General features: G+C 33.2%; 1 long non-coding RNA gene across 1 annotated transcript in view; it reads left to right on the forward strand.

Annotated features, from left to right (window-relative positions):
• LOC145683351 (uncharacterized) overlaps positions 1–815 on the forward strand; it is a 321,416-nt gene extending 320,601 nt beyond the window's left edge. The window contains exon 4 of the long non-coding RNA XR_014131058.1: positions 803–815. This is a non-coding gene — a long non-coding RNA (uncharacterized LOC145683351). The remainder of the gene's footprint in view (positions 1–802) is intronic.
• The last annotated feature ends 8,720 nt before the right edge of the window (positions 816–9,535 follow it).

A 9,535-nucleotide genomic window follows, 5' to 3' on the forward strand; every position in this document is an offset into this window, starting at 1 on the left:
TTTGTTTAATATGCTGGCTTCGAAATTGTTGAAGAAAGAATATTGTAAACATCACCTGAAGAATCAAATACGCTTGGGATAATCATTCTTCTTCACGCAGTATCCTTCTGTAGAATGCAATCCATGTTATGATGTCGATATTGATTAGATACGTACATAAATGCATTATTCCAACTAGTACACCTCTGGAGTTATATATAGTTGAGGGGAATACATTGAATTTAGGAATTTTACCCATATTTTAAAACTTAGGTATTATAGAATATATGAAATTTACAGATCTTGTTACGTACTTTGAATTTCACTTATTTAAAAAATTGGAAAACATTTGTGTTTCGTCTGCCTTGCCAAAATGTATATTCGGCAGTGTTCCTGCTCTACTGTGTACAATGATGAATGCTCCTAATATAATAGGAGGCTTTATACAGATTTCTATAAGAACATACGCTTGCGGTTACGGTTTTGGAAGAAAATAATAGAAATAACTTTTGTTTTTTATTCATTTATAAAGATGATATCAAAGACCGGTTGTTGATGATTTCTTGTTGGTTGTCCACCTGAGACAAATTTTACTAATGCTGAAATGACTACATCACTGTTATTAGATATTCACTCGTTCATTTATAATTGTTCGTTTAGAACAAATCACTCGCAAAAGCTACTTATCTATAAATTTGAATGTTATTGCAAAAATTGGTCCTTATCAGTCAGAAAAAGCAAATAAGATATCGTTATGCCTAACTAATAATCGTCTCTCATGAACCAGTTCCCAGGGTGTAATGCGTGTTTTATCTCTTTTTAGAGGGTACCACAGGTAAGTAAAATTTGGTTGTGTTTTTTGTAGTATGTGATTTAACAAATATCAAAATGTTAATACTCGTAATACAAAGAAATCACTAATATATACAGTGTTATCAAGTATGTTGCGGGTGTACCGTCAATACAAAACAAGAAAACTGAGCTAAAAATTATTAAAATCTAACTAGTTTATTATGACTACTTCATTCGCTCTCACAACTAAATTATTACAATCTGCAATGAAAAAATGAAATGTTTTATATATAGGGAGGTATAGCGCATAATATGGCCTTGCAATATTCACATTATTACTACAAATCCCACGGAGATAAGCAAAAACATGGGATCTAATGTTTAATGACATCCTAACTGTGTTCGATTAGATTAAGATTGATAAGTAAAATCGGTTCATCCCATCACATTTTTTTAAACTCTGCACTGTGTTCCTCGAATGACTGAAGCACAACTCTGAACTTGTGACACAGTGTGTTGTCCAGCTGATTGACGTCATCCCCACTTGGAATTGTTACTGTCTAGCAACACAGAACAGAGTCATCAGAAAGTGTAATTTCCACAATTAAATGTAGAGTTCCTTATATTTATCGTAGTCCTACCTTTTATTCTTGAGAAATGGTTTCCTTGAAATGCGATAAATCGCAAATCTATCTGCTATGCAATGGAAACAGTATTAAGATCTTTGAAACATACAACTTGTGTCATTATTCATTTCTCTAATGATAACTAGTACATACCTGGTACAGTTATAGCCGACGATATTCTGCTATTATCATATCGTGTTGTACAGACGTCACAAACTTCAAAAAAAACTTACATTCTTATTGAGAACTGCTGTTCCATGTCTCATTGTTCAATTATAACTAAGTTCTTTTCATTTTTATTGGTTTCACGGCATTTCTTTCGGCCTTTTACTAATAAGTAGCAATTAGTCATTTTAATTTAAATGGTCAATTTATATATCCATAGTCTGGGTATATTTATTTTTTTATGTTCGGAAATCAATTTAACATTCTTAGATTGTGAGAAACATTAGCAACGTGACAAAAATTACACCCAATCGTAAATTAAAATGTTTGCGCTAGCATGTCGTATAAATAATACAAAAGTAAAGAATGCGTTAACAATGAAGATAAGCGTTAACAACTTATCATCCTTTATCATCAATTAACTTAACAATTTTTAGGTTCTAAAATCTGGTTTTATCACCGTTTCAAAGGGGGAAGTCTCATTGTATCCAAAAAAATAATATTAAACCTTGTTCATCAGTTTAACAACTCTTCTAATGAGTGAGAATCACAAATTCTGCATAGCGTGAATTAACTCACATTCGTTAATAGGAACCCCCAAACAAATTTAATCCTCATCTTAGCTCACGTAACACATTACTATAATGACAAAAAGGTTCTTTTTTGGACTAGCGTTGTTTTTACCTTGTGCTTATTTTAATAAATTTCGTTATAGTGGCAATGAGCATCTCTTAATTATGGTTCTCTCTAAAGTAATTAATCATAAGATATTCTTTATTTGCTTACCAGTTAATTATATTTTACTACGCTCATCATACGGACTTTCGAATTATCATTCAATATCTCTTAAAAGTGACAGTTCTAATGTAACACTGTTCTACATTTTGTTATAGTTTCACTCTTTGTTCCTTCCCTCAGCGTACGAAGTGTAAATTCATTCTTTTGGAGATCACTATACTGATTGCTTCCTGAAAATTGAAAGTGATTTGATGATGAGTCCCTTAAAGCAATTTAAAAGTCAGGATTTGTATTATGTAACACTAAAAATTTAGAAGGCAAGTACGTCTAAAATATATTCCTCTTGTATTGGGAATTTAATATATCGTAATACAATGTATAAGAGTTCAGTTCGTGTTGATCCAATTCTATAGCACCAGCGTATAACTAATTGTTTCATGTAAATTTGTATTATATATATGGAATTTAGCTACAGCAACTTAATTATAGATTATTTGTGTAATCAAGCTTTTTTCTTTGACAATCCTTTCTAACTATCTTTTTAATGTGAAGCTATTATTACATATTTGTACAAACACACACTCTGTATTGTTGGGTGTATATACCACATTAATCAAAATTTTGTATGTGTAAGTTTGAAAATTGCTATTACTTAAATTTTTAGACGAATCTCATCAATACTTAATCTTTAAGGAAATCGCACTTTCAGAAATTGCTCCAAGATACATCATCTTTAGTACAAGCCCGTACATTCAATCCAACATCAGTAATTATTAACGAAATTCAACTTTAAAATAATTGAGCGAATTGAAATGTAGGATGAAACAGGACTGTCACGATAAAGAAAGATACACAGACATGAAGGTATAAAGAAAAAAGTATCTTTTAAGCGAATTGAACAAGGAATCAAAATGAGCAGAGAAAACACTCAACCACTGTGATCATGGGCGGCGATTAGGGGGTTATAAGGGGGTAGTTGCCCCCCTCCCACTTTTCTGAAAAGGCATTTAATGTATACAGTTTGAACCAAGGAAAAATGTATATTAAAATTTGATATACAAATATTCTGATCATGTCTTGCTCCCCACTTTTAACCTTCAATCGCCGCCACTGACTGTGATAACATATAACTTTCAGCGTGGTATGTGCTAGAATTCTTTTAATGCAGTTTTAACACTATTTACGTCCTGGAGCGGGAGGAAAATGACCTTTTTGTCTTGGTTCTGAAAATTAGTTTACCACGCCAGGTGAACCTTTCAAAAAACTCATGAAAATTATTTCTCGCCCAATCTAATATGCGGCGTTTCTTATATTTTCAACATTTCCGTGTTCAAATTTTGTACGTAGTGCTAATGATTGATGAAATAAGTAATTACATTATAAAACTCAAAATATACCATAAAAATCATTACTATTTTTCTATTGTGGTAGCCTATATATTATTCCTTAAAGCCATATCTCGAACCATAACTTGTCATATATTCCCAATTTTGCCTTGCTCTACCAATACATTCTTATAAATATCACTTAATCTAAAACGCTTAATTTTAATAACGTCTAGCATATAATGCGATATTTATCAGTGGATTGTGTAGAAAAGTGTCTTCGCTTTGTGTAATATTCTAACACACATTCACTTCGAAGATGTTGAAGAAAGTATATTTTAAACATCAAGCTATGAGTCAAATAAGAGCCGAAATAATCACTGTTAATAACTCAATTGGCTTATCTTGAATACACCCCATGACACATGAGTGTATGGAATTAATTACATGGATTTACATACATACCCAACCGCCATGTTGGAGTTTTATACAGTGGTAGCAACTACCCGAATTTTATTTTTTATTTGTTGTACTACTTATGAAAACTACAAAACTTGTTATGTGAATACATGCGTAATTTTTACATTCACTTCTTACATTTTATTTGCTTTCCGGCGGGCTCGTTTATTTTCGGATACATTATACTGGTTTTCATAAGCACGTATGATGATGTATATCTATGGCATCACTACATGCTACTATATCGCATTAAGCGTATTATAATTTCGAAAGATATTTTAAAATAACAACTCTTTATTATAGGAAGAGAATGCATCGTTTTTCAGAGTTGTGAGTTATTTTAGTAGGCACGAAATGGAAGTGAATATGTGTATTTCTCAGCGATATTTCTGAAGCTTAAAGTAATTGAAAATTTAGGGTTTAGGGCATAGATTTCTGGGCCTGCAGCATCTATGGCCATTTAACATATTGCAAATGAGGGGGAACGAAACACACTACAGGGGGAAGGAAACGAAGAGAGGATTGGAGAAGGAAAGACGCGGTATGTAAACGAGCTATATATTAGGTACTGTCCTGGCATTTAAACGGTGTGAATGAAGAAAACCCCGGAAAATTTCATTTAGGATGGCTGGATTTTAAAAGCTTTATAGACATTCCGGCCGAGGCTTTCAATCGAAGCCGGAACAACTCGTATCGAAGCCGAGAAGGTTAGCGACTAGGCTGCGCGAAGCAACTAATTTAAAAAATGTAGTCAATTTGAGGTATGGTCTATCATGTTTCCACATAAATTGTATTTGTAAGTTAAGGTTTTTAATTATTTTCCCATTATTAGAAATAATATATTTTTTGAAAACATTAATCTTCTACTCCAAACATAGATTCTTACTTAGCTTGATACTTTATTAGATTTCACTGACGTACTTCATATTTGTTCCTTTTATGTGCGGTATAATATGCATTGATCAAAATTGTATACCGTACGCAAACCAGAAATAATATATTTCAGTAACTTTTAATTTTATGAATGTATAAACGAGGTAAGTTAGAGTAATGATTTTAAAAAATAAGGTCTTGGAAGCAGAGTAACTTATTTAATGACTACGCTATTAAAACAATGCAAGCAGCACCCAACCAGATATCCAAATTTTTAATAAATTTTGGGATTTTTTATTTGTTTGCTTAAAATAATGTATAATGTAAGGTTTTCCATGTATATCCGACAATTTTCGATTCGGTGCTGCTCCTGATAGATCATTGGTTTTCTGGCGATAGCAATCTTATGTGTGTCCTCCTAGAAGCGTAAGAATTTTTAGTAGATATTCTCAAATGGAGACTCAAATCAAGTGGTATTGGAAGTTTAGCAAATATATTTTTGCATGATACGTTTTCATACGTACATTTTGAAAAATCGTCACGAGAAATGGCTAAAGTTCTGGGAAACTATTCTGGACCGTCACATACAACATTCTCTACTTCGGAAATATTTATCCATGGAAGCAATCAGATAAAATGCTTGAAGCAGACTGACGTTTTGAGTGCTAAGAAGATCTATCAATTGATATGCAAAAAAATCAACGGACACAACATTATATGTGCCACATCTTCAACCTTGGTTCATCACCTATAAACAAAATAATTCGCAAGTGACTCAAGTTGCAGTATGTATGGAATTCTGTGCACGTCACAGCCACATGCTAATATGTTACATTGACGAATGTAATACGAACTGTACGATAACATAAGAGAAGTACCTTTTGTTTTTTTCACATCGAGGAACCTTATCACAATTTATGAATGATATGTCCACCTCACTTACGGTGGTCAAATTCGGGCGATTGCACACCCCACATATAAGACAAAATTCGCAGCGACATTGTTCGACAATGCTGGGAAAGTTTGATAAGTTGCTCTGTTTTTAGTCATTCTGAAATGAGATAGGGTGGACAAAAACTTGAAAGCGAGATACCTCCAAAACTCATTCTGATGCCTATCTATTGGGGAGATATCCCACAGTTGTATGAAATTGACGTGAAACAAGTAACGATCCATATAGAGAAGTCGTCCTGTTCCACCTCCTGAACATTGCTGCCTTTTTATCAGAAAATTGCATTCCTTTGATCAACCCAAAGGCCAGTTCAATCTTATTTTCTTATTTGGACTGTTCAAACCACGTCTCCAACATACTCGTCCGCTCACTCTGGATAATCTCTGACAAGGTTGAATCGAGGAGTGTGAAAAATGTCCATGTCTATCTTGTTCCAGAGCTTGATGAAATGGAAACTACGATACCGTGTGATAGTCCACAGTTGTGCATTTCAATAGAGGATGAACCATGGTGGCAGAATGGTATCTTCTTGCGGAGTACTGTTAACACTGGTGTTAAGAGTAACACATTCAGTATTTATATTTTATATATGAGAGACTTTCTTACATTGAATGTTACATTTCGACTTATTCTGAAATCCCTGCACTGGTATTACAGGTATAGTGTTTTTACATAAAGTACGTTATGATAGCACACTTTCAATAGCACGTTACGTATTAAAACATTGAATATCACCTATTATTTCACGAATTATATTATTAATGTAGATAACAACTTAGGTCAGAACCGGCACGTCATTTTCACAGCACGCCAACAAATCAAGTTCCGAATAAAATGTTACAACTGATTTTACACTTTCTACATACCACGTTGGAAAGCGCTGTGTCTCATAATTAAATTTTCTGAAAAGGGTAAAGTCTGTCAGGTTAGATAGCTTAACCGCTAAGTATATATTTATACCAACGCAAAATTTTATAACTTCTATACATATTATGAACATAATCTGAAATTGAAATAAAATATTAGGAAAAATATCCTGGGTTTCCATTCGATCTCTTAAACGTAAATGCTGTGCAATTTTCCAACATTACGTACAAGCACTACCATTTCTTGAAGCACGCAGTATTCAACTAAAACATGGTTCAAGAAATCGCTGACCTTGTTAAATGAAAGTAGATATTTTCGTTTTAATCAAAAATGTATCGCAAGTACCATTCTCATTTAAGTCTTTAAAACACAGATAATGAGTCGGAACTTGTATCATTTTATTTACTTTCTTTTTCTCCGTTTCTTTTCATTGTGAGCATAGTCTACATGCTACACAATGTAAAATATTGCTAAATGGACAACAAATTTTTATTGTGTTTTATTGTTCTTATTTACTGTTCTTTTCACATGAAATTTGCCACACACATGTCTTTGCCACATACATACATGGTTTTACACATACTAATGTTATTAGACATACCGGGCGAATTCTTGCATAGAAAGCATTTGCATAGAAACGCGACAATCATTTTGGTCTTGAGTGTACAGGGTATCCGGAATGTAACTGACGATTTTCTTTTAAAAAAATATAGTTTTAGTATGGTCAGAGATAAGGAAGAAAACACTCATATTGAAGAAAAACTCAAAAAGAATTGTTCAGCAAATTTTCATACTTGAATAAGTACAAGTGACGGAGCTAGTATCGCAGATAAATAGTAATGACGTCGGCTGTGGAAAAGGCACAAAACTGGTTTGCTCTACTGATGTTAGACCCCTGGACTTCTTTCTGTGGAAGCATGTGAAATGGTGTATTCTGGTGAAAAGTGCACAGAAATGATGTACTGAGAATCCTGTTACGAATTCCACTGCTTCAGTAACACCTCACATGTTACAGAATACGTGGAGAGAGATTGAGTTCGTACTAGATATTGTAAAAGTTACAAATGGATTTTACGAGAAGTGACACTGAGATAGAATGACTTGTAAATAAGACAAATACACTTTTTGAGTTCTTCTTTAAAATGCATATTTTTTCTTCTGCATCTCTGCCAGTGTTAAAACTATGCACTTATAAAAAACTTCAGTCCCATTTAGTATACCCTCTATATCAATGGAATCTTTAAAATATGAAATTAATAATAACGTACAAATAAATATATATCTTGAGGTAATGTATCAATTTAAACATGTAGTAAATATCAACCAAAAAGTTATCTATCTCATATACTAATTTTAATTTAAAAGCATCTGTCTTCATTCCTTTTTTGCATGTTTGCAAGTGTATGTGAGAGGCAGATTAGATACAAATTTCACCGAACTCCTTATATGATGAAAGAAAGATAGAAAATTGCTTCACGGTGCATTCTAACTGGCAATCTCGTTGTTAAGTTTAGCCATTGCATCAGTCAGTGCGTTGCCAGTTAAAACTGGAATTTTCCCTTTTGGTTAGAAGTACAAGAGGCTAGGGAAAAACGAAAGTCAGTCTAGTTGCGATATTCGACCAAATAGAAGTCCGTTCCGCACCCTACGTGCTGTTGCATGTATAAAGGCATTAGTTATTTTACGTGAGTTCGTGCTTAGTTCCCCGACCTAACTTTAATTTCGGGAGCGTTGTGCCCGTTGATTTTCTTAACATATTGGGGTAAAAGGTACCAAGTATCGGTGTTCTGTTATGACAGAACGAATCTTGAATCTGAATCCATTTTATACGTTGTTACAAGAAGTCCAGTCAGTAAAGACAGAAATAGGCTTATAACGATATTGTTATAACGACTTTTTAACCAACCCTCATATTTCCAATGCTACTTCTTGGAATCATCGTGTAGCCAGCCGGAATTCGAAGAAAAGGGAAACACTTTAATTTTCTACCCAGAAGGTGCCTCATTCTCCAAGACTTTTCAGCACATCCCGTCGGCCCTTATTTAGTAAGGAATTTGTTCTTTCCCTCACCGACACCTACGCAGAAAGGAATCCCAAGCAACTGCTTTGAATATATGCGTTGTAATGTGAATTTTGTGAGTAATTGCTAACATTTCACATAATTAGGTACGGAAATATTCTCAATGTATTTTCAATTAGAAGATAATCAATCCATTATTTAATATTATTGGACCATGTTATAAACATTAGATATTTTAGTTGCACTATATTTGTTTTTGCAGTGTATTCCTACGCTTTGAAGTAAGCAAGAGAAGTGACGCTAAAAAGAAGCGCGAGAGTGCTCCTTCAGATTTTAAGGTAACAATATGTAAAGTTAAAGCGTAAAAGGGTTTTATCAACTTACCCAAATGAAGCCTAAAATGAAGAGAAACTATAACTAAAAATTATATTAACGAGAACTCTGATGCTGGAAAATCTAAGGAAAAATTTTATTAGTTATGCGAAAAAAGAATGAAGTGCTTCTGAAATGAACTTCAAAATCTTTATGGAATTTATTGTGATCTTACGATCGTGAAATTCGTATATTTTTATCGGTATTGTTCCACGCCCGTTCGAATTCGTTTCTTTGGGCCATCATCGTCATTTTTGTACGTTGATTATAATACATGTGTGCTAGTGATGTTCAGTTTATTCTTGTTTTCATAAAAGTTGAAATATAACATATCAAAATATTTATTGCATAACATATTTTATTAATC

The sequence above is a fragment of the Thermobia domestica genome, chromosome 4, assembly GCF_964235325.1.
Source record: "Thermobia domestica chromosome 4, izTheDome1.hap1.1, whole genome shotgun sequence".
Lineage (NCBI taxonomy): Eukaryota > Metazoa > Arthropoda > Insecta > Zygentoma > Lepismatidae > Thermobia > Thermobia domestica.